This window comes from Bufo gargarizans, chromosome 2 (genome assembly GCF_014858855.1).
Source record: "Bufo gargarizans isolate SCDJY-AF-19 chromosome 2, ASM1485885v1, whole genome shotgun sequence".
In the NCBI taxonomy this organism is placed as follows: domain Eukaryota; kingdom Metazoa; phylum Chordata; class Amphibia; order Anura; family Bufonidae; genus Bufo; species Bufo gargarizans.
Window position 1 is genome coordinate 402,055,154 of NC_058081.1, and position 25,595 is coordinate 402,080,748.

At 43.6% G+C, this 25,595-nt stretch overlaps 1 pseudogene; it reads right to left on the reverse strand.

Moving 5' to 3' along the window:
* Nucleotides 1-893: 893 nt before the first annotated feature.
* Nucleotides 894-11,729, reverse strand: LOC122925929 (annotated as a pseudogene).
* Between the last annotated feature and the right edge of the window lie 13,866 nt (nt 11,730-25,595).

The window sequence follows — 25,595 nt, forward strand, 5'->3', positions numbered from 1 at the left end:
TTAATTCAAACTCGCTGATCAACCGTCCGAAGTTGATCAGCGGTGGGGTGTGCGATACGCTAAGCTAAGAGTCCTGGCCACAGTCAGCGTACGCAGAAAAAAAATATATAATATGCTTGTGCCCCAAAAAAAGTTGCGGGGGGGGGGGCGGGAGGGGGGCAAGCTGCAGCACACCTGGGAGGTCTAGAGTCAGGGTTAAAAACATGGGGTGGAAAGTGGGCGGGGTTTCAGCAAATCAAGCGTGCAATATCTCGGAAACCAAAGTGGCGCAAACGTTAATTTTTGTGGCACAAACCAGCACAAACGCAGCACAAACGAATGGAGTATTTCTTTTTGAAATTTAAGAACATGGGGTGGAAAATGGGCGGGGCTTCATAAAAATCTAACGCGCAATATCTCAGGAACCGAACTGGCACAAACGTTCATTTTTGCGGCACAAACCAGCACAAACGCAGCACAAACGAATGGTGTATTTATTTTTGAAATTTAAGAACATGGGTTGCCAACTTCACACAGGTTGATACTCTATAAATATTTATTATACATTTTGAATGTAGATTTGTATTTTGCAATCTAAAGCTTTGTTCAATAATACATTTGAAAGGTAATAGTGTGTTCACACAAAGGTTAATTAATGTGCGTTAAACAATAATTTTCTATTATAAATTACGGTCTTTTTTTTTTTCAAAGTAAAGAAAACTTTAATTTTGTGCTCTAAAGTTTTCAGAGCAGCCATTTACAATGAACCAAAATAAGTAAATTTCCTAACGGCAAATTACTACCTTAAATACTGGAGTGCGATAAACAAAATTCTCATTTTTACAAATATATAACATATTGTTTCATGTAAAACTGAATCTCTAAGGACGTCTCATCTGCTTAACCATGTCCGACTAGCCCCAATCTTCCTCCTCCTCCGCTGCCGCCCGCGCTGCAGGTTGTGAAATGCCAGCATTGCTGTAACCATTGTCCTCCTGGAAGTCACCTCTCTTCGTGCTATCCACTGAAGCAAATTTTCTTGGCTGTGAACTAAAGGTTGGCATGCCATGGGCACTGAACGCCATCTCTTCAAGCCAAGCAGGTACTGTCACAAACTATGGATCCGATCGCTCCGGATCCCACAGCTGTGACGTAGTGGTCTGTGACGGAGTCTGCGCACACACAGAGACCTCACGTGAGCGGGGTTACCATTCGGCTAACACCCCCCACTACACTTCGGTAACTGCCACCACGTCATTCACTATCACACAGATCAGTGGGTGAACCGGATATAACTTACCGCAGTCAATCACCCCCAGCTACAATTCCTAAATGCAATTTAACTAACTACCTGGTAACGTCTCTTCAAAGGCAAGGTACATTGTTCAGCAGCTTAGAATATGGAAGACTTGGCCATTTAGATTTTATAATCTTTAATAAGCGGTAAAAAGCAGTGCATACAAGTCTAATGAAAATGACTATGAATAATAATAACAATATAAATAATCACGACAGTTCAAATGAAAGGGAAAAAGATGAAAGAATACTTAGTTTCTCTGGAGGGTTTCAGATGGTCGTTCATATGTCCTTTTTGAATCCTTGCAAACCCCTTTTTTCAGTATGTATCAGGGGAGATCCTCAAAGTTCTTCTGATACAGGGATATGCCGTCAATGTCCAATTAAGTGTCTGGTGATGTTCCATGGGTCTCTCTCCTCTGTCCTTGCGCACTGATTTTTATGAACTCTCCCATGGGCAGGAGACTTACTCCTGTCAGCCAATGGCAGCAGAGTGACTGTGAAGCCTAGGGATTTGCCTCCAAGTGTTTTATGACCCCATCAAAGTTCAGTTCCTACAATGAGGATTATACTTAAGCTCGTATCTCCCTGATACATCGGCATATTTTTATACAGAATACATATTTGCGTTCCTTATTTATTTACCTACAGAATGAGACCACACACGGTAATGCTGGGACCTGTAGTTCTTCTACCACCCATAGGTCAGCTACAGAATTACATCCTCTGGTCATATTTGATACCCAATTACGCACAATACTCTGTAGAGCCTGGATCTGGTTTCAGAAAGGGCATAAGTTGATTCATAAATGAAATATGAAAGTGGACTGGTTTTATGCCCAGTGCTAATTAAGGGCTATTAGCTCTCCTCAAACCAGACCTGGAAATTAATGACATCACGCTCCAGCCAGGCTTGACAGCGAGCTGATATTATCTTAAAGGACAGGATGAGTTGGGCCTGGTATAGCCTTTATGACCTTTTATAGCCGGCCTCACAGAGTAGTGGTAATAAAAGTGTCCATCTATATCATAGGTGACCCAGGCTTCAGGAAGATGAGAGTTCACTGTTTTTTTTACATATGCCAGAAGCATATAAGATGGCTACCCAGAGGAATTATGTATGTATGCTGGCACAGTACCTCCTGGTGAGCATCGGTTAAAACTTTCACTAGTCCATGGACAATTTTTTGCTCGTCAGCACCAATCTTATTAAAAAAAGAAATGGCTTTTCCAGTGTTGCCTCATCGTCCGGTTCGGCCGATCCTGTGAACATATTCGTCAACATCGCCAGGGATGTCAAAATTCATCACATGAAGGACGTTCTCGATATCTAATCCTCTGGCAGCAACAGACGTGGCAACAATCACAGGACACTGTCCAGAGCAGAAGTTGCCCAGAGCTTTCCCCCGCTCTCTTTGCTCTCTGTCCCCGTGAATGTTTGTGCAGGGGATTTTTTCTTGACAAAGAAATGTTGCAATGAAATCTGCCATCTTTTTGGTTTCCACAAAAACCATTGTGCGCTCATGGCCTATGAGTTGTAAAAGTTCCAGCAGTTTAGCCCTCTTTCCATACTCTTCCACTTCAATTATCTGCTGTTCGACATCACTGCACGCGCCACCAACTTGTCCGACAACCACGAACAGATAATCTGGCTTCAAAATCTCTCTAGCAAGATTTTGTATGGGCGTAGGGAACGTGGTACTGAACATTAAGGTTTGCCTTTCTTCTCTTTTTGGCATTCCTTGACTTGACAACAATTTTCTTACATCTTCCATAAAACCCATGTCCAGCATATGATCAGCTTCATACAGAACAAGGTATTTCACTTGGCTCAACCCAATCTTCTCCTTGTTAATAACGTCCAGTAACCTCCCAGGTGTCGCACAAAGGATGTTGCAGCCTTGAAATATCTGGCGCAGTGAATGAGACGTTTGTGTTCCTCCATAGATTACAACTGGACGAACGACAGTTCCGTATGCAAATTTCGGAGCATCTAGGTAAATCTGATTGATCAGCTCTCTGGTAGGAGCAACAATTATGGCTTCTGGTTCCTGAAGATCTTTAAATTGACTCGCTGCAACCCCACTTTTCATCATATGAGCCAAGATGGGCAACGGTCTTTTTTTTTTGGATAAATGATTTATTGTACAATGTTATATTGGCCTTTTCAATAAAATATAATAATAATGAACTGTTATAATTTTTTGATCTAGATAGTTTATTTTATTAGGACAACATTGTATATGTAAGCGATGAATACACATGCTGTAGTTGGGGGTTCAATCTTTTTTTTAATACTTTTATAATCGGTCTTCCACATCCCCATCTGTTAAAATTTTTTGTCTGCTGCAATATAATAACTTGACACTCTCTATTACTGCTTAGTTATGCCAAACTTTGTGTAGTAATTAGAATACTACTTTAACTTACCTACTGCATGCTGATCTTGGCCTGATACTTCAGAATTCTGTGTGGTCATTATACTCCACCGTTAGCATTGACTTATTCTATTGTCCTGATCATTGAGAGTTATGTGTAGGCCGTATAATCCACTGTTAATATCTAGCTACTACGGATTCTGCTGCTGTCTGTTCTGATCATGGCGAGTTAGCATTCAGCCTTTTGAGAATACACATTACCCACTGCAGCCTGTCCTGCTGAGTTAGGATGAGATTATACTCGACCGTTAATATCTACCAGCTGCAGATGCTGTCTGTCATGATCATACAGAGTTATGTCAAGCTAGTTGTTTGTCCTTTGTAGCTATGTGAAGTCCTTATACAACACCGTCAGCTGTCCTGATAAAGTTGTTTTTTCAATTTACTAATTAACCTAGAATGTTAACTTTACCAACGGCTGCTGTCCAGATGAAGCTGACTTGTATGCCTCAGAATATAACGTTAGCTCTAACTGCCGCTGCTGTCCTGATCAAGTTGATTTGTTATGTATATACCTCATAATAAAACACTATAAATACCTGCTGCTCCTGCTGCTGTACATTTAAAGGTGACTTGTAGCCCTCAGAATACTATAGCTCTACCTGCTGCTGCTGTCTTGGTCAAGTTGATTTGTTATGTATATGCCTCATAATACAACACTACCTGCTGCTGCTGTCATGAAAAAAATTATTTATGTGTAGGCCTTATACTACACTATTAAGATGTACCTACTGTTGTTGTCTGTCCGAACCCTGCTGACTTTCAACGTGGACTAAAGGCTCCTTTACTGATAAGTCTGCAGTTAAAATTTACAAAAACATAACCTTATAGGAAAATAAGTATGGAATCAATATAACTTAAGAAAACTTTTTTAATAAAAAAAATATTAGAATAAAATTAAGGGAACTTTTGCAGTTCTTCCTGCAGGCTTGCGAGCTCCTTCAGGTCCTCCCCATATTGGCATTCAAATTCCTGCAGCATTCTTTGGGATTTTTGAATGAGGACTCTTAATTGCCTGATTTTCCCATGCCTCTTTTGCATTAGAGCAATTTTTGCAGAAATTTTCTTGATTACTGTTATGAAAACACATGAAATAAATATATCAATTAACAATAAGTCATTTATTGAATTTTGTGTAGTATGTAGTTAAGTGCAGATAATTTGAGTGTCATTTTTAAAGTATACCATAATAAATGTAGTCATATATTAGATTATTTAGTGACATTTTAGTAGTTTTAAATTAAATTTGTTGTGTTATATAATATTAGTTTATGTAGATTAAAGAGTTATTGTGCATGTCTGTTGTTTGATATTACTGTGGTTTTTGTTGTCCCATTATTATTGTTACTTTTATGATCTTCATCACCTGCTATATAATTGTAGGGTGCAGTGTTTCATGACTTTCAAAATTGCTCCGTACTATTTTTGTGCCAAATATAAAATATTTGCCCTGGGGACAAAATGACTCATTAACCGTGGTCTAATAGCTGATCTACTAGTCCAGAGCAGCTAGCCAATTATATAAAATAAGGCCTTTTCAGGTATTTGTCAAACACCTGCTGTCTAGATCTCTCCTATTGGACGTATTTCAAAGACATAAGTATTGCTGCTACGTAGCTGAAGGGGGGGGGGTAAGTAGGTGTCATGTGGAGGTGACAAATGCTAAAAAAAGACTGTACGACAGCACCTGTTGCCTTAGAGGTGAAGCAGGGGACAACAGTGTTTTGTTCCCCTGCAAGTGCTGATATTGGCTGTTACATGTGGTGGTGTTCAGGTGAATTATATGCTAAAAGTGGAACTAAATGTGGGGTGCATTTAGTCCTGTAGCCACTTATTTAATAAAAAACTGTGTGTAAATTCCTTTTTTTTGTCAATTTGAACAGTTTTTTCTAGAAGACAATCGTTGGCTCATTATGTAAAATTGCGGATTGATCTAATTGCTTAGCATATTCATTGAGGGGTGTAGTTTGCCTAATCGAATCACTTTGTTTTGTTTTCAACTCTAGGGTCACATAAGGGTGTCTTCTCTTAACATGCGACATAGCTCCCAATTACCATTAATTTAAATCCTTTAGTCTAAAGCCATATTGTGCTCCTTGCAGTCTGAAGCCTGCTGTGCGACCAAAGTTAAGGGTTTTGTGCACAACTGTTTGTAAATATACATATTCTGTGTAATATGTTTAAGATTTTTTTATGATTTAAACACTACAATGTTTTCAAATAAAATAGTTTGTAATTTATAATTTGTTCAAATTATTTTGATTTTTTTAAACATTTTAATAGATTACCATTGGACAATTAAATCGTTAACAGACTTTATAGAATAAATTTGGATTAAATAGAGGGTGTGTGGTTTCTGAAATGGGGTTATTTATTTGTCGCTGACACTATGTAGGCCACAAAAAGTGACTGCATAACCAAACTGTTATTGAATTATATTTCAGTTAATAAATTATCTAAACATGATATATGCATATGGCAATTGTAAACTTATACATTTAGTTAATCTCTATTAATCTATATTGTAGCATCAAGTGAAATTTTTATTTTGATTATATAATTTTATTTCTAATATTTTTTTAGATTAGTTACTTTTGAACAAAGATGCCATTAAAATTTGGACTCAATTTTACCACTGTCATGAAGTACAATGTGTAACGATAAGATAGAACTATGCCCGTGAAAAGTAAACTCGTTTTAAAGTTATTAGCAAAAACATAGATACCTTTTAATATTTAAGAATTTTTTTTAAATTAGCGTTAAAGTAGAAATGGGCATGGGGTACTGAGGGTTAATGTTTCTAAATATGTGATGTATACATAATTACAATGATGTGTGCACATATTTACCCTCCCGGTGCGGGGTGGTAACCAACGCCTCATCCTCTTCTTCAGGAGCTGGGGTGGCGATCTCCTCCTCAGCAGGAGCTGGGCCAGATGTTTTTGACCCTTCAGAGGGTCCGGGCTCGTCAGATGCCACCTCCACAACAATCCCCACATAAGGTGGGTTGGTGGCACCTCGAGGACTGTGGGAGGGGCCCGCCTGCTCATCCTCCTCTGTGGAGACCTCCACTACATCTAAATCCGCCGTTGTTAGACGGCGGTGGACCGTTGGCGCTGGAAGCCCTGTAATCACACAACGTTTGGATTTAGGCTCAATTTAAACGTCCGTAATGTGTTTTTCATATCCACCCACAAAAAAAAAAAAAAAAAGGACACCGGCAATGTGCGTGACGCATTTTGAAGACCGCACGTCAATGTCAATAATATTATATGACTATTCTTGGCCTCAATTGAGGACAATAATACAAGGATTATTAATAAATATCATCCAAAATACAGCTAAAAGTATTTGTTGGAAGGTGGAAATATTATATTTAATGTTCACGTTATAAGATCGGATTGTATTGCGATTGTGTGTGGGGTCTGATCAATCGGACATTGGCCAGCTGAGCTGATATGTACCTGTCTAGTGAAGTGACGGTACGATATGGGGTGTACAGCTGGTTTGCCTCCCCGTGGTGCACCCTGGGTAACGCTAAATGAACCAGCAAATAATGGCAGGAAGAAATGTTTAGTTTTTCTCCAGACCAATAAGACATAAACTCTAATAAATAGACTATGTGTTTGTATGTGGTATACAGTGTGTCGTATACAGTGTGTGGCAGGAAAATGTATATGCAATGTGATGGCAAAACAATACTTATTATAACAATGATAAATATCTAATCAGACATCATAAAAGATGAAGTTATATTTAGTGCAAAAATATATTCGTTCTTTTTTTTTTTAAGAACTGAAATGTGGACCCAGAAGTGCAGATCCGCTTTTCTGGAGACGGAACGCACATCGTGCGGCCCCCTTAGAGATGAATGGGTCCTCAAGTCAGTTCAGAAAAATAAATTATGAAATTGAGCACTTGTGAATGGGCCCTTAGAGAAACAACTCAGAACTAATAAGAAATGCTAAGTAAGGCTATTTTCACAATAGCAGCAGAGAGCTCTGGAACCTCGGATCCGTCCTGCCGCTAGTGTACGTGTGGCTCAGGAATACCGCTCCAAACCCATTGACTGTAGTGGGAACGGGGCGTCATACCAAGGCTACAACGATAAACCATGCTGAGAGGTGCACAGAATAAAACTACAACATGTCGGCATGGTTTGCAGATGTTCATGCCCAGGAATAACGCCACGATCCCTTGAAAGTCAATGGTGATGGAGCTGTAGTATGGGGCCACACGTAAACTAGCGGCAGGATGGATCCGACAAGCTGTTCACATGACGGAACAGCCTGGCGACGTCTATGCTGCTATTGTGCTATTGTGAAACTAACCTAAGTGGGGGATGTATGTAATGTAATGATGGACGGGGACTTTTATTGTAAGGCTCCTTTTACACGAGCAAGTTTTCCGCGCGGGTGCAATGCGTAAAGTGAACGCATAGCACCCACACTGAATCTTGACCCATTCATTTTACTGGGTCTGTGTACATGAGCGTTGTTTTTCACGTATCAGTTCTGCGTTGCATGAAAATCGCAGCATGTTCTATATTCTGCGTTTTTCAAGCAGCCCTGGGCCCAAAGAAGTGAATGGGGCTGCGTGAAAAACGCATTGCATCCGCAAGCAAGTGGGGGTGCGATGCGTTTTTCACTGATGGTTGCTAAGAGATGTTGTGTCTAAACCTTAAGTTTTTTATCACGCGTGTGAAAAATGCATCAAAACGCATTGCACCCGCGTGTAAGATTAAACTGAGTCAACTTTCTTGCAAAATAGTGTGAGTTTCACTGAACGCACCCTGGACGTATCTGGACCTAATCCGTCCATGTGAAAGGGGCCTAAGGGCTGTTTCACATGAGCGGATGCAGTGCGTGACATCCGCTGCGTGAATGACAGCCAAGACCCGATGCAGACTGCAGAGGCACGGAGCATTAACATGATTGATAATGCTCCGTGCCTCTCTGTGATCTCTTTACTACGAAATCACAGTGAGATAAAGTTGTCACTGTGATTTCGTAGTAAAGAGGTCACAGAGAGGCACGGAGCATTATCAGTCATGTTACTGCTCCGTGCTTCTGCAGTCTGCATCGGGTCTTGGCTGTCATTCACGGAGCGGATGTCACACACGACATCTGCTCGTGTGAAACAGCCCTAATACAGATTGATGATTGCTGTTTATCTAGATATACACACACACATATATATTTATTATTATGTGTGTGTGTGTGTGCAAAGTACAAAATCAGCCGGTTACATCATACATCACTACCGCGCTGTGTGGATATATATATATATAAATATATACACTCACCTAAAGAATTATTAGGAACACCTGTTCTATTTCTCATTAATGCGATTATCTAGTCAACCAATCACATGGCAGTTGCTTCAATGCATGTAGGGTTGTGGTCCTGGTCAAGACAATCTCCTGAACTCCAAACTGAATGTCAGAATGGGAAAGAAAGGTGATTTAAGCAATTTTGAGCGTGGCATGGTTGTTGGTGTCAGACGGGCAGGTCTGAGTATTTCACAATCTGCTCAGTTACTGGGATTTTGACGCACAACCATTTCTAGGGTTTACAAAGAATGGTGTGAAAAGGGAAAAACATCCAGTATGCGGCAGTCCTGTGGGCGAAAATGCCTTGTTGATGCTAGGGGTCAGAGGAGAATGGGCCGACTGATTCAAGCTGATAGAAGAGCAATGTTGACTGAAATAACCATTCTTTACAACCGAGGTATGCAGCAAAGCATTTGTGAAGCCACAACACGCACAACCTTGAGGCGGATGGGCTACAACAGAAGAAGACCCCACCAGGTGCCACTCATCTCCACTACAAATAGGAAAAATAGGCTACAATTTGCACGAGCTCACCAAAATTGGACTGTTGAAGACTGGAAAAATGTTGCCTGGTCTGATGAGTCTCGATTTCTGTTGAGACATTCAAATGGTAGAGTCCGAATTTGGCATAAACAGAATGAGAACATGTATCCATCATGCCTTGTTACCACTGTGCAGGCTGGTGGTGGTGGTGTAATGGTGTGGGGGATGTTTTCTGGGCACACTTTAGGCCCCTTAGTGCCAATTGGCCATCGTTTAAATGCCACAGGCTACCTGAGCATTGTTTCTGACCATGTCCATCCCTTCATGACCACCATGTACCCATCCTCTGATGGCTACTTCCAGCAGGATAATGCACCATGTCACAAAGCTCGAATCATTTCAAATTGGTTTCTTGAACATGACAATGAGTTCACTGTACTAAAATGGCCCCCACAGTCACCAGATCTCAACCCAATAGAGCATCTTTGGTATGTGGTGGAACGGGAGCTTCGTGCCCTGGATATGCATCAACTGCAAGATGCTATCCTATCAATATGGGACAACAATTCTAAAGAATGCTATCAGCACCTTGTTGAATCAATGCCACGTAGAATTAAGGCAGTTCTGAAGGCAAAAGGGGGTCCAACATTGTATTAGTATGGTGTTCCTAATAATTCTTTAGGTGAGTGTATATATATACACTCACAGCGAGATAGAGATATATGAGGTAAAGGGATGATTTGCTATGTTTCACAACAGGTAAAAATAAGTAATAATTTGTAAAGGGTGATAAAAAAAAAAAAAGTACCAGGGCAGACTCTCTGACTGAGCTCTTTGACCCAGTCCGGGTGCCTCCTTTTCAGGTCAGACCACTTTTTGACGATTTGCATTTCGTCATGGGTCCATCCCAATTTTTTTTCTAAGGCCTTGACGACCCCCACAACAATCGCCCTCTTCTCGGCCTGCTTCCGGGTCCGGTCATATCCCTTCTTCAACATGCGCTGCAGGATAAAGATGCAAACATGTATTACAAAATTTAGGAAATACAAGGATTTTTAATAAATATCATCCAAAACACAGCAAAAAGTATTTGTTAGAAGGTGAAAATATTATATTTAATGTTCACGTTATAAGATCGGATTGTATTGCGATTGTATGTGGGTGGGGTCTGAGCAATCGGATATTGGCCAGTTGAGCTGATATGTACCTGTCTAGTGAAGCGACGGTACGATATGGGGTGTACAGCAGGTACCCCTCCCCGTGGTGCACCCTGGGTATTGCTAAATGAACCAGCAAATAATGGCAGGAAGAAATTTTTAATTTTTCTCCAGACAAATAAGACATGGGGCCAGATTTATGGCCCCATGTTTTATTGGTCTGGAGAAAAATTAAAAATCTGAATAATGGAGTGAAAAAGTCGCAAGAAAATGCACACTAAACACTAAAACTGCACACAAATTTGCGAGTTTCTCCTGCTCTGCACTATGCTCGCCAGTTTTATGAAAGTGGGCGTGTTTTCTTATGTAGATGAATCTCTAGACACATTTACTATTGGGACTATTTAAAAAGTTGCAAAAAAAATGCGCTAGTTCACTCCAGTGAGGACCATGCTTATGTTATGAGAGTTTTTAATAGAACATGCGACTTTTTCGTAAGGACGTGTGACTTTTGTAAAGCTGCTTACTGACGGATAAACTTCTACCGTAAAAAGGGATGATCATAAATCTGAATTGGCTAAAACTGACTTTAGACATTTGTGAAAGTGGAGTGAGCTGTCGGAGTAATGATAAATCTGGCCCTATGTGTTTGTGTGTGGTATGCAGTTTGTGGTATGCAGTTTGTGGTATGCAGTGTGTGGTATGCAGTGTGTGGCAGGAAAATGTATATGCAATGTGCATGATATTTCTTTGCTGTCCATACATACATACATACTTCTTACAAAGTGCTGTGATGTCAAAACAATACTTATTACAACAATGATGATTATCTAATCAGACATGATTAAAAATAAAGTTATATTTAGTGCGCAGATATATGCGCATAACTGCGCATGCGCGAATATTTAAACATACTATTGTTTAATAATTACTATACTATACAGATATGGTGCGAACATGCATTCAAAATGTTATGACATGAAGTGTTGTACTTACAGTTAGCAGGAGTTCATCCTCTTCGTCATGGAATTTTGTGCCCACCATTTTCTCTTGTCAGGAGTCGAAGATTCACTCTTAAAATGGAGCTGACGTACTCGCGATTAACCACGCCCCACAACCGCAACACACTAACTTAGGTGGTGTATGTAGCGAATAAACGAATAGAGAGAATAAGCGAATAAATCGAATAGGCAAATTATCTAACAGGCAGCGGTTGGGCGAATATTTGAAAAATGCTATTGATTGACCCTGACGTACTCGCGATAAACCACGCCTATAATGCGCGCGCACGTGCGCGCGAGCAATCTCATCACACTTATTATTTTAGGTGGTTATGTAGCGAATAAACGAATAGGCGAATTATCTAACAGCCAGCTAATAGGCGAATTTTTGAAAAATGCTATTAACCCTATTTAGTTAAAATATACCATCGGAACTGAGTTTTCACGAACGTACGGAAAACTTAGATCCGATGGTATATTCTAACAGCACAGTGAAGTGACGCTTGTCGGGTTAGAGTGTTAAATGTATCGCATAATATGTATTATGCGATGCGAAAATTTTAATTATCGCATATGCAAATATTTTACGAATATTCTTTTGAATATTCGCGAAATTTCGTGAATTCGAATATGGGACATGCCGCTCAACACTAGTGGTGAGGTTGCTAGTGTTCACGCCCCTGCTTATTTTGGTACAGCATAGGTTGCAAATTACCATTCTTTTATTGTCTGCACATTCATCAAAAAAGTGCCAGACTGTGGAACACCTACCCACTGGCAAGGGAGATTTCCACAAGGGGGTGCTCCGGGGAGCAGTTGCGGACTGTTTGGTGTGGCCCGCCTACTCCCTTTTGCCACCCCACTGCCTCTTCCAGCCTGTTGCAGTGCTGCGGATCCCTCCCCCTCTGTACTGATGTCCTTGCTCGGCTTTCCACCTTCCCAGGTTGGGTCAGTAATTTCTTTGTACACTAACTCCTCTTCCACTTCCTCACTCTGGTCATCCTCCTGACTTGTTGACAACTGTGTCTTGTCCTCATCATCAACCTCTTGAGACACTAATTGTGGTTGATTTATTGGCAACTGTGTCTCATCATCATCATCATCATCATCATCCACCTCGTGAAACACTAATTGTCGTTCCCCACCGCCATCTTCTGACTGTAGATTCTCAAGTTTGGAAATTAGTGCACAAGATATCATGTCCCTCTTCAAAAGGGTTTGGTGTGAGGCCCAAATTAAGGAATGGCGCTGAAAAGAGCTCCTCGGAATATCAGAGTGTGTGATCACTTGTATGCAAAGACTCTTCATGGTGGGAGGAAGGATGAACAGGGTGAGGATTCTGTTGACCAGACTCTTGGATACTGAGATTGGACTTTGTGGAAGACAGGGTGGTGCTTAACTGATTGAAAGTATTATCTGCTGCAATCCAACCGACCACCTGGTCGCACTGGTCTGACTTCGAGAGTGGTGTCCTGCGCTGCACTGAAAACTGGGACATGAAGCTAGGTATCGTGGATGAGTGTGTTTCTTGTGGTCTGCCAGCAGGCACAGTTTCACCACTTTCAGGGCCACGGCCTCTGTGTGCTCCATCAGCAGCACAACCATTTCCTGTCCCTTACTGCTCGCCTTCATCATAGCAAATGGTATATATACTTGCAAGTATGTCACACATATAGTAGCACAGTTTTTCAAAGTGTATGCACAAATAAATTACAGTCAATGTCACTGATATTTGGGATGTGGAAACGTTATATAGGAGAGGTACCACAGGTAATGGCGCTGTTGTCAACAGCGGCTAAGAAAAAATTGCAGTCAATGTCACAGATACTTGGGATGCGGAAACGTTATACAGGAGATGTAACGCAGGTAATGTAGCTGTCCACAGCATCTACGGAAAAAGTACACTGGATGTCACATATTTTTAGACTGTGCAAACTTTATATAGGAGATGTAGTGCAGGTGATGGAACTGTCCGCAGCGGACACCGTCTACATAAAAATTACACTGGATGTCACAGATATTTTTAGTATGCACACACGATAAACAGGAGATGTAGCGTAGATAATATCGCTGTCCGCAGAGTCAACGGAAAAAGTACACTGGATGTCACAGATATTTTTAGGATGTGCAAACGTTATACAGGAGATGTAGCGCAGGTAATGTCGCAGGTTGCACAAAATATATATATATATATATTGCTACCAGATACAACAATAATCCTTAAAAGGACTTGTGGGTCTCTTACACCAACCCTGCCTAACAAAGAAATAAAAATTCAATTCCCTACACTATCTGTCCCTTCTACAGCACAGCTCTCCCTGACTAAGACTGAGCTGAACTACGTGTCATCGGCTGCTTTATAGCACCCGATGACGCGTTCAGGTCAGTCAATCACTGTAATGCCAATAACCAACATGGCTACAGCATTATATTGAGTGGCAGTACTTACTTGCATGTTTACTGGCTGCGTAGCAGCCAACAAACGTACAAGGAGGAGACTCGAGCATGCTCGCTCAACACTAATAATAACCTTTGAGCTGCAATCTGCAACATATAAATGCCAGAAAACTGGTGTAAGGCTTTGTTCACATCACAGTTCAGCCTTTCCGTTCTCCTGCTCCGTTTAGGAGCAGGAGAACAGAAAGGACGGAAAAGGCACATAACTGACGCCAAACTGAGTCAAACGGAGCCCTTAGGACCCCATAGACTATAAGGGGGTCCTTTATGTTTCCGCTCAGAAGATGATTTTTAAGCAGACAAAAGTTGTGCATGCAGGACTTTTGTCTCCGCTTAAAGGGCTTCTGTCACTCCACTAAACTCATTTTTTTTTTTTGGTCTCCCTACAATCCTTATGCTGCGATTTCTTAATATATATAGCTATTACACTGTTTGGTTCAGTAGTTCTATCAAAAAACTGACTTTTATATTATGCAAATTACCTCTCTAGCAGCAGGTAGGGCGGCTACCTGCTGCTAGCAGCCGCATCCTCCATTCATAATGACGCCCCCTCCTCATGTTGATTGACAGGGCCAGCGGACGCGCTCGTCCTCTGACTGGCCCTGTCTTCATTTTAAATCTCGCGCCGGTCTTCAGTTGGCGCAGGCGCACTCAGAGGAGGACGCTCTCTCGGCCGCTCCATCCTCAGTGCGCCTGCGCCGGGTGTACATGTGACGTCATCGGCACAGGCGCGCTGAGGATGGAGCGGCTGAGCGAGCGTCCTCCTCTGAGTGCGCCTGCGCCAACTGAAGACCGGCGCGAGATTTAAAACGAAGACAGGGCCAGTCAGAGGACGAGCGCGTCCGCTGGCCCTGTCAATCAACATGAGGAGGGGGCGTCATTATGAATGGAGGATGCGGCTGCTAGCAGCAGGTAGCCGCCCTACCTGCTGCTAGAGAGGTAATTTGCATAATATAAAAGTCAGTTTTTTTATAGAACTACTGAACCAAACAGTGTAATAGCTATATATATTAAGAAATTGCAGCATAAGGATTGTAGGGAGACCAAAAAAAAAAAAAAAAGAGTTTAGTGGAGTGACAGAAGCCCTTTAAAAATCATCTTCTGAGCGGAAACATAACAGACCCCATTATAGTACCTGTGTGAAGTTGGCACCCCATGTTCTTAAATTTCAAAAAGAAATACACCATTCGTTTGTGCTGCGTTTGTGCTGGTTTGTGCTGCAAAAATGAACGTTTGCGCCGCTTTGGTTTCCGAGATATTGCGCGCTTGATTTTCTGAAACCCCGCCCATTTTCCACCCCATGTTCTTAAATTTCAAAAATAAATACACCATTCGTTTGTGCTGCGTTTGTGCTGGTTTGTGCCGCAAAAATGAACGTTTCTGCCGGTTCAGTTCCTGAGATATTGCACGTTAGATTTTTATGAAGCCCCGCCCATTTTCCACCCCATGTTCTTAAATTTCAAAAAGAAATACACCGTTCGTTTGTGCTGCGTTTGTGCTGGTTTGTGCTGCAAAAATTAACGTTTGCGCTGCTTTCGTTTCCGAGATACTGCGCGCTTGATTTGCTGAAACCCCGCCCACTTTCCACCCCATGTTTTTAAATTTCAAAAAGAAATACACCATTCGTTTGTGCTGGTTTGTGCAGCAAAAATTAACGTTTGTGCCGCTTTCGTTTCCGAGATATTGCGCGCTTGATTTTCTGAAACCCCGCCCATTTTCCACCCCATGTTCTTAAATTTCAAAAATAAATACACCATTCGCTTGTGCTGCGTTTGTGCTGGTTTGTGCTGCAAAAATTAACGTTTGCGCCGCTTTGGTTTCCGAGATATTGCGCTCGATTTGCTGAAACCCCGCCCACTTTCCACCCCATGTTCTTAAATTTCAAAAAGAAATACACCGTTCGTTTGTGCTGCGTTTGTGCTGGTTTGTGCAGCAAAAATTAACGTTTGCGCCGCTTTGGTTTCCGAGATATTGCGCTCGATTTGCTGAAACCCCGCCCACTTTCCACCCCATGTTCTTAAATTTCAAAAAGAAATACACCGTTCGTTTGTGCTGCGTTTGTGCTGGTTTGTGCTGCAAAAATTAACGTTTGCGCCGCTTTCGTTTCCGAGATATTGCGCGCTTGATTTGCTGAAACCCCGCCCACTTTCCACCCCATGTTTTTAAATTTCAAAAAGAAATACACCATTCGCTTGTGCTGCGTTTGTGCTGGTTTGTGCTGCAAAAATTAACGTTTGCGCCGCTTTCGTTTCCGAGATATTGCGCGCTTGATTTGCTGAAACCCCGCCCACTTTCCACCCCATGTTTTTAAATTTCAAAAAGAAATACACCATTCGCTTGTGCTGCGTTTGTGCTGGTTTGTGCTGCAAAAATTAACGTTTGCGCCGCTTTCGTTTCCGAGATATTGCGCGCTTGATTTGCTGAAACCCCGCCCACTTTCCACCCCATGTTTTAAAATTTCAAAACGAAATACACCATTCGTTTGTGCTGCAAAAATGAACGTTTGCGCCGCTTTGGTTTCCGAGATATTGCGCGCTTGATTTGATGAAACCCCGCCCACTTTCCACCCCATGTTTTTAACCCTGACTCTAGACCCCCCAGGTGTGCTGCAGCTTGCCCCCCTCCCGCCCCCTTTCACCACTTTTTTTGGGGCACAAGCATATTATATATTTTTTTCTGCGTACTCTGACTGTGGCCGGGACTCTTAGCGTCACTGTTAGCGCATCGCACTCCCCACCGCTGATCAACTTCGGACGGTTGATCAGCGAGTTTGAATTAAAAAAAAAAAATCACTTTTTTGGGCCTTTTTTTTTTTTTTTGTCTGTTAGGTTTAGGGTATGTTCCCGAACACCCATCCCCCCACACACACGCACACCAAATAAAGTTTATCACACACACACACTTCCCTATGGCCTGCCGGATGTTCTAGGCGGCATATGCCCAGCTTGCCTCCGAGTCCGAGAGCCCCAGTGAGGACGAGGATAACCCCACTTTCCTTTTGTCATCCGCGTCCTCCTCATCATCTAACAATGATGATGAGACCCCAAGGCGGCGGAGACGCCGCCAGGTGGAGCAAGGAGACCGCCATGCTAGGGACCCTGTGGCCCACACTAGTACGAGAAGCTCTGGGGCTCGTACTAGTTTTCCGGCCCACCAGTTAAGACCACCGGAGCCCCCTACCGGTGAACTTGTCTGGTATACCCCAGAGCGTTTTGAGCCCGTGATTCCTGATTTTGTAGGCCAACCAGGAATCCAGATTTCCACAGTGGGCTTCACTGAATGCGACTACTTTAGTCTTTTTTTCAGTGACCCCTTTGTGAATCTGATGTTGGAGCAGACGAACCTGTACGCCCCACAGTTCATTGTTCAACATCCGGGCTCCTTTTTGGCTAGGCCCGGTGGCTGGACTCCGGTCAGTGCAGCCAAGATGAGGACGTTTTGGGGCCTCGTGCTGCATATGGGCCTATTCAAGAAACCTAGTGTCAGGCATTACTGGAGTGGGGACATCCTCTACCAGACCCCACTTTACAATTATGCAGATAATGCAGCATGTCCCCCCCAAGGTGATCCTGCCTATGACCGCCTGTACAAAATCAGGTCGGTCATCGATCACTTTGGGGCCAAATTTGTGCAGGTCTATGTACCTGGAAGGGAAGTAGCGGTTGATGAGTCTCTCATTGCTTTCAAGGGGAGACTCATTATCCGCCAGTATGTTCCCTCTAAGCGGGCGAGGTATGGCGTGAAGCTGTACAAACTTTGTGAGAGTACCTCAGGGTACACTTACAAGTTTCGTGTGTACGAGGGGCGAGATTCCCGTATTTAACCCCCAGAAGGTTCCCCCACTCTGGGTGTTAGCGGGAAACTTGTGTGGGACCTTATGCACCCACTGCTAGATAAGGGTTACCACCTGCACGTGGATAACTTTTATACTAGTATCCCCATAGTTTTATATCCGATTGTCAGGGGCTAAAATGGGGAAGGGGAACATAAATGTAGTACTCCATGGAAGTGTGATACTCCTTGAAGCAACCAATAATGCAGAGGCCCGGATGATCGGGGCACGTGTCACATTGAGTAGTGGTGTCCTTCCGTATCCCCCTCCTGTGACACACTCTGCACCTTTTTTGGGTCCGCCCTTCTTTCTAGTATGGGGGACCACACCTGGAAAGTGTTGGCCAGGGACGATCTGGGCCCCTCCAGTTCCCGAGGTACTCCGGCCTGCTCTTTCCCGGTCAGAAAAGATCCGGTCCTTGAGGACTGCCTCATAGAACTGGAGGAATGTCCCTGTGTTGCCAGCTCTCCGGGACAGCACAAAAGAGTTGTACAAGGCAACCTGCACCAAGCAGACCGCAACTTTTTTATACCATGCCGGGTTTTGCGCATGGCGTTATATGGCTCGAGGACTTGATCAGGGAGATTAACTCCTCCCATATATCGATTGTAGTCGACGATGCAATCAGGCTTGAGGACCGTTGCTGCGGTACCTCGCACAGGTACAGGGGTGATGCCGTTACCGTGAATTGTGGACAGCATAATGACATCCCTCTTGTCCTTATGCCAGACCAGCAACAGGTTTCCACTGGTAAGGGCACAGGTCTCACCCCTGGGGATAGGTACCTGGAGGGGGTGGGCAGGGAGGCCGCGTTGATTTTTCCGCACGGTCCCACAAGCGAACGTGGATCTGGCGGCAAGAGACTGGAACAAGGGGATACTGGTATAAAAGTTATCCACGCAAAGGTGGTAACCCTTATCTAGCAGTGGGTGCATAAGGTCCCACACAAGTTTCCCGCTAACACCCAGAGTGGGTGAACCTTCTGGGGGTTAAATACGGGAATCTCGCCCCTCGTACACACGAAACTTGTAAGTGCACCCTGAGGTACTCTCACAAAGTTTGTACAGCTTCACACCATACCTCGCCCGCTTAGAGGGAACATACTGGCGGATAATGAGTCTCCCCTTGAAAGCAATGAGAGACTCATCAACCGCGACTTCCCTTCCAGGTACATAGACCTGCACAAATTTGGCCCCAAAGTGATCGATGACCGACCTGATTTTGTACAGGCGGTCATAGGCAGGATCACCTTGGGGGGGACATGCTGCATTATCTGCATAATTGTAAAGTGGGGTCTGGTAGAGGATGTCCCCACTCCAGTAATGCCTGACACTAGGTTTCTTGAATAGGCCCATATGCAGCACGAGGCCCCAAAACGTCCTCATCTTGGCTGCACAGACCGGAGTCCAGCCACCGGGCCTAGCCAAAAAGGAGCCCGGATGTTGAGCAATGAACTGTGGGGCGTACAGGTTCGTCTGCTCCAACATCAGATTCACAAAGGGGTCACTGAAAAAAAGACTAAAGTAGTCGCATTCAGTGAAGCCCACTGTGGAAATCTGGATTCCTGGTTGGCCAACAAAATCAGGAATCACGGACTCAAAACGCTCTGGGGTATACCAGACAAGTTCACCGGTAGGGGGCTCCGGTGGTCTTAACTGGTGGGCCGGAAAACTAGTACGAGCCCCAGAGCTTCTCGTACTAGTGTGGGCCACAGGGTCCCTAGCATGGCGGTCTCCTTGCTCCACCTGGCGGCGTCTCCGCCGCCTTGGGGTCTCATCATCATTGTTAGATGATGAGGAGGACGCGGATGACAAAAGGAAAGTGGGGTTATCCTCGTCCTCACTGGGGCTCTCGGACTCGGAGGCAAGCTGGGCATATGCCGCCTAGAACATCCGGCAGGCCATAGGGAAGTGTGTGTGTGTGATAAACTTTATTTGGTATGCGTGTGTGTGGGGGGACGGGTGTTCGGGAACATACCCTAAACCTAACAGACAAAAAAAAAAAGGCCCAAAAAAGTGATTTTTTTTTTAATTCAAACTCGCTGATCAACCGTCCGAAGTTGATCAGCGGTGGGGCGTGCGATGCGCTAACAGTGACGCTAAGAGTCCCGGCCACAGTCAGCGTACGCAGAAAAAAATATATAATATGCTTGTGCCCCAAAAAAAGTGGTGAAAGGGGGCGGGAGGGGGGCAAGCTGCAGCACACCTGGGGGGTCTAGAGTCAGGGTTAAAAACATGGGGTGGAAAGTGGGCGGGGTTTCATCAAATCAAGCGCGCAATATCTCGGAAACCAAAGCGGCGCAAACGTTCATTTTTGCAGCACAAACCAGCACAAACGAATGGTGTATTTCTTTTTGAAATTTTAAAACATGGGGTGGAAAGTGGGCGGGGTTTCAGCAAATCAAGCGCGCAATATCTCGGAAACGAAAGCGGCGCAAACGTTAATTTTTGCAGCACAAACCAGCACAAACGAATGGTGTATTTATTTTTGAAATTTAAGAACATGGGGTGGAAAATGGGCGGGGTTTCAGAAAATCAAGCGCGCAATATCTCGGAAACAAAAGCGGCGCAAACGTTAATTTTTGCAGCACAAACCAGCACAAACGCAGCACAAGCGAATGGTGTATTTCTTTTTGAAATTTAAGAACATGGGGTGGAAAGTGGGCGGGGTTTCAGCAAATCAAGCGCGCAATATCTCGGAAACGAAAGCGGCGCAAACGTTAATTTTTGCAGCACAAACCAGCACAAACGCAGCACAAACGAACGGTGTATTTCTTTTTGAAATTTAAGAACATGGGGTGGAAAGTGGGCGGGGTTTCAGCAAATCGAGCGCAATATCTCGGAAACCAAAGCGGCGCAAACGTTAATTTTTGCAGCACAAACCAGCACAAACGCAGCACAAACGAATGATGTATTTATTTTTGAAATTTAAAAACATGGGGTGGAAAGTGGGCGGGGTTTCAGCAAATCAAGCGCGCAATATCTCGGAAACGAAAGCGGCGCAAACGTTAATTTTTGCAGCACAAACCAGCACAAACGCAGCACAAGCGAATGGTGTATTTATTTTTGAAATTTAAGAACATGGGGTGGAAAATGGGCGGGGTTTCAGAAAATCTAACGCGCAATATCTCGGAAACGAAAACGGCACAAACGTTAATTTTTGCTGCACAAACCAGCACAAACGCAGCACAAACAAATGGTGTATTTCTTTTTGAAATTTAAAAACATGGGGTGGAAAGTGGGCGGGGTTTCAGCAAATCAAGCGCGCAATATCTCGGAAACGAAAGCAGCGCAAACGTTAATTTTTGCAGCACAAACCAGCACAAACGCAGCACAAACGAACGGTGTATTTCTTTTTGAACTTTAAGAACATGGGGTGGAAAGTGGGCGGGGTTTCAGCAAATCGAGCGCAATATCTCGGAAACCAAAGCGGCGCAAACGTTAATTTTTGCAGCACAAACCAGCACAAACGCAGCACAAGCGAATGGTGTATTTATTTTTGAAATTTAAGAACATGGGGTGGAAAATGGGCGGGGTTTCAGAAAATCAAGCGCGCAATATCTCGGAAACGAAAGCGGCACAAACGTTAATTTTTGCTGCACAAACCAGCACAAACGCAGCACAAACGAATGGTGTATTTCTTTTTGAAATTTAAAAACATGGGGTGGAAAGTGGGCGGGGTTTCAGCAAATCAAGCGCGCAATATCTCGGAAACGAAAGCAGCGCAAACGTTAATTTTTGCAGCACAAACCAGCACAAACGCAGCACAAACGAACGGTGTATTTCTTTTTGAAATTTAAGAACATGGGGTGGAAAATGGGCGGGGCTTCATAAAAATCTAACGCGCAATATCTCAGGAACTGAACCGGCAGAAACGTTCATTTTTGCAGCACAAACCAGCACAAACGCAGCACAAACGAATGGTGTATTTATTTTTGAAATTTAAGAACATGGGGTGGAAAATGGGCGGGGTTTCAGAAAATCAAGCGCGCAATATCTCGGAAACCAAAGCGGCGCAAACGTTCATTTTTGCAGCACAAACCAGCACAAACGCAGCACAAGCGAATGGTGTATTTATTTTCGAAATTTAAGAACATGGGGTGGAAAGTGGGCGTGGCTTCATAAAAATCTAACGCGCAATATCTCAGGAACCGAACCGGCACAAACGTTCATTTTTGCGGCACAAACCAGCACAAACGCAGCACAAACGAATGGTGTATTTCTTTTTGAAATTTAAGAACATGGGGTGCCAACTTCACACAGGTCATTATAGTCTATGGGGTCCTAAGGGCTCCATTTGACTCAGTTTGGCGTTCGTTATGTGCCTTTTCCTTCCTTTCAGTTCTCCTACTCTTAAACAGAGCAGGAGAACGTAAAGGCTGAATGGTGATGTGAACGAAGCCTTACACCAGTTTTCTGGCATTTATATGTTGCAGATTGCAGTTCATAGGTTATATTAGTGTTGAGCGAGCATGCTCGAGTCTCCTCCTTGTACGTTTGTTGGCAGGAGAATGGAAAGGCTGAACGGTGATGTGAACGAAGCCTAAATCAGTTAGTAAAGGATCCCCATAAAGTGCTAAAGTAGCAATCATCAGAAGTACTGAAGTGCAGCATTAATAGATGTATCCAAGTATATAAAAAATTTTTTTTTTCTACCAACCAGGGTGCCCCACGCCCCCTTTTCCAAGAATCATGACTTTATACATTCCCATTCACATAGCTGTATTAGGCCTCATGCACACGGCCACTGTTTTGGTCTGCATCCGAGCCGCTGTTTTGGTGGCTCGGATGCAGACCCATTAATTTCAATGGGGCGGCAAAAGATGCGGACAGCACTCCGTGTGCTGTCCGCATCTGTTGCTCCGTTCCATGGCCCCGCTAAAAAAAATATAACATGTCCTATTCTTGTCAGACAAGAATAGGCATTTATATTAAAGGCTGTCTGTACTGTTCTGGAAATTGTGGAAAGCGCACGGACGCCATCCGTGTTTTGCGGATCAGCGATTTGCGGATCGCAAAACACAACACGGTCGTGTGCATGCGGCCTTAGGACTTTTGTGTGATAACTTGTATTTTTTTCATTGGCGCCATTTATTTAGGACTGAAATTGAAAAAAAAAATACTTTGCCACTGTTTTTGTTTGTTTAGTGTTTACAGCCTTCACTGTGAGATAAAAATGACCTGACAGACTTATTCTGTGGGTCAGTACAATTACAGTGATACAAACAATTATTTATTTTTCAATGTATCAAAGTGTCTAAGGGCTTATTTCTTATTTTTCTATTTTCTTGGCAACATTTTGAGGAACAAATTCAAGTTTCTGATCAATTTTTGGGGGATAACATGTCCAAAAAACAGCAAACTGACTATTTTATCACCACACACAAAAATTAATACATACCTCAACATTGTTGAAATTGCTACACCAAGGAGGACAAGTAAGGTTATGAAATATGAGGAAGCATCAGGTCACTAAGATCTACAAATGATCACATTTTAAAAAACCTAGCTCTAATCTGTAGCATCTGGGAGAGGTATAAATTGCCAGATTGAAAGGCTTTTTTAGCCATTTGAATCCTCAAAAATTGGATCAAGTTGTATTGAATGATTGTGTGATGCCTCTTTTATGGAACTTAGATTGCGAAACAACTTGATGCTAATGTCTGTAAAGCACTGCAGAATATAGTAAAGCTATATAAGTGCATAAAATAAATGAAAATAAATAAGTGAAATATGTATGATATTTATTTTTATATGTAAAATTGTGAAGAGGGGGAGATTTGAAAAAAAACAAAAAAACATTTGTTTTATTATTTTATTTTTTTATCACTTTTTTTACTTTTCACTTTTACTGCTCTTGTTAGTCCCCTTAACCTCTTCAGGACACAGGGTGTCCTGGTACTTAAGGACACAGGGCGTACCTATGCGGCGGTGATAGGAAGCCGGTGCCTGCGCAAATCATTAAGCAGGCACTTTGGCTGAATGCCCGGGGGGGTCATGTGTCAATTCAGACCTGCGGTTTGCGGCTTTTACCTATTGCGGCGGCAGGCAGTGCCATCGGGTCCCCATGGGGCTGTGGGGGGGACCCAATGGCACGGAAGGCAGCGCTATGCCTTCCTGAGGCATCTGCGCTGCCTTCCGGTGAAGAGCCTGTGAGATCCAGCCCCCTGGATCTCGCAGGCCCCGGAAGCTGTATGAGTAAGGCCCCTTTCACACGGGCGAGTTTTCCGTCCGGGTGCAATGCGTGAGGAGAATGCATTGCACCCGCACTGAATCCTGACCCATTCATTTCTATGGTGCTGTGCACATGAGCTGTGATTTTCACGCATCACTTGCGCGTTGAGTGAAAATCGCAGCATGCTCTATATTGTGCGATTTTCATGCGACGCAGGCCCCATAGAAGTGAATGGAAACAATGGGAAACAGCCGGCACTCCTCTCTTGCGTCGTGGTTAGGGTTGCCACCTTTTCTTCAAGCCAAACCCGAACAGAAGGGAGGGAGGGCCCCCTTACAGGCCCCACCCATGCCCCACTTTCAGCCACGCCCATATCCCACCTCCAGCCACACCCATGCCCCACCTCCACCCCTGGTTGCTGTCGCACCGCGATCGTTACACCCCTGAAGAGGCTCATTAGCATATTATAAGTCTTTATTTTAAGAGAACGGCAGCGGCCAGCAGGAAGTTATAAAACACACTGATATGTAGTGCTGACATTGGCCCATTGCTAATGTCAGTCAGCTACATAACATAACGTTTTTGTGATGATTGACAGATTCAGAAACCTGTTTAAACACTGTTAATTCCTCAAATATCTTCAAACAGTGAATCAGCTGCCTTCACATGGCAAGAAACCTCTTTGTGACAACCAATATTTTCCCCCGGGACAGGATTTAAAGGAAACCTGTCACCAGGATTTTGCGCATCGAGCTGAGGACATGGGCTGCCAGATGGCCGCTAGCACATCTGCAATACCCAGCCCCCATAGCTCTGTGTGCTTTTATTGTGTTAAAAAACTGTTTTGATCAATATGCAAATGAACCTGATATGAGTCCTGTATCCGGAGATGAGTCAAGTGGAAAAGAGCCCAGCAGCGCCCCATCGCGAGATTTCGGCGCTCCAGCTCTGTGACGTCAGCCAGCAAGGAGGAGATTCGGAGGGCGCGGGGCGCTGCTGGGCTCTTTTCCACTTGACTCATCTCCGGATACAGGACTCATATCAGGTTCATTTGCATATTGATCAAAACTGTTTTTTAACACAATAAAAGCACACAGAGCTATGGGGACTGGGTATTACAGATGTGCTAGCGGCCATCTAGCAGCCCATGTCCCCAGCTCTATGCACAAAATCCTGGTGACAGGTTCCCTTTAAACATATATGGTGATAACATGTTGCCCAAACTCCTCACCTTCTTCCAGCACAATTTCAGCCTGACTCCAGAATTAAATGAAGCTTGTCATCACAATATAGAATGGGCAAGTACTCACTTCAAATGTTTTATGTACCTTTTTAGAAGTGACCATGTAGGACAGGTGTCAGGACTGTCTTCTTGGTCACACACAGGTTGAAAAATCATTCTGCAGGGTGGGCACTGGGCTGGGCACTACTTGGGCAGGCTGCTGG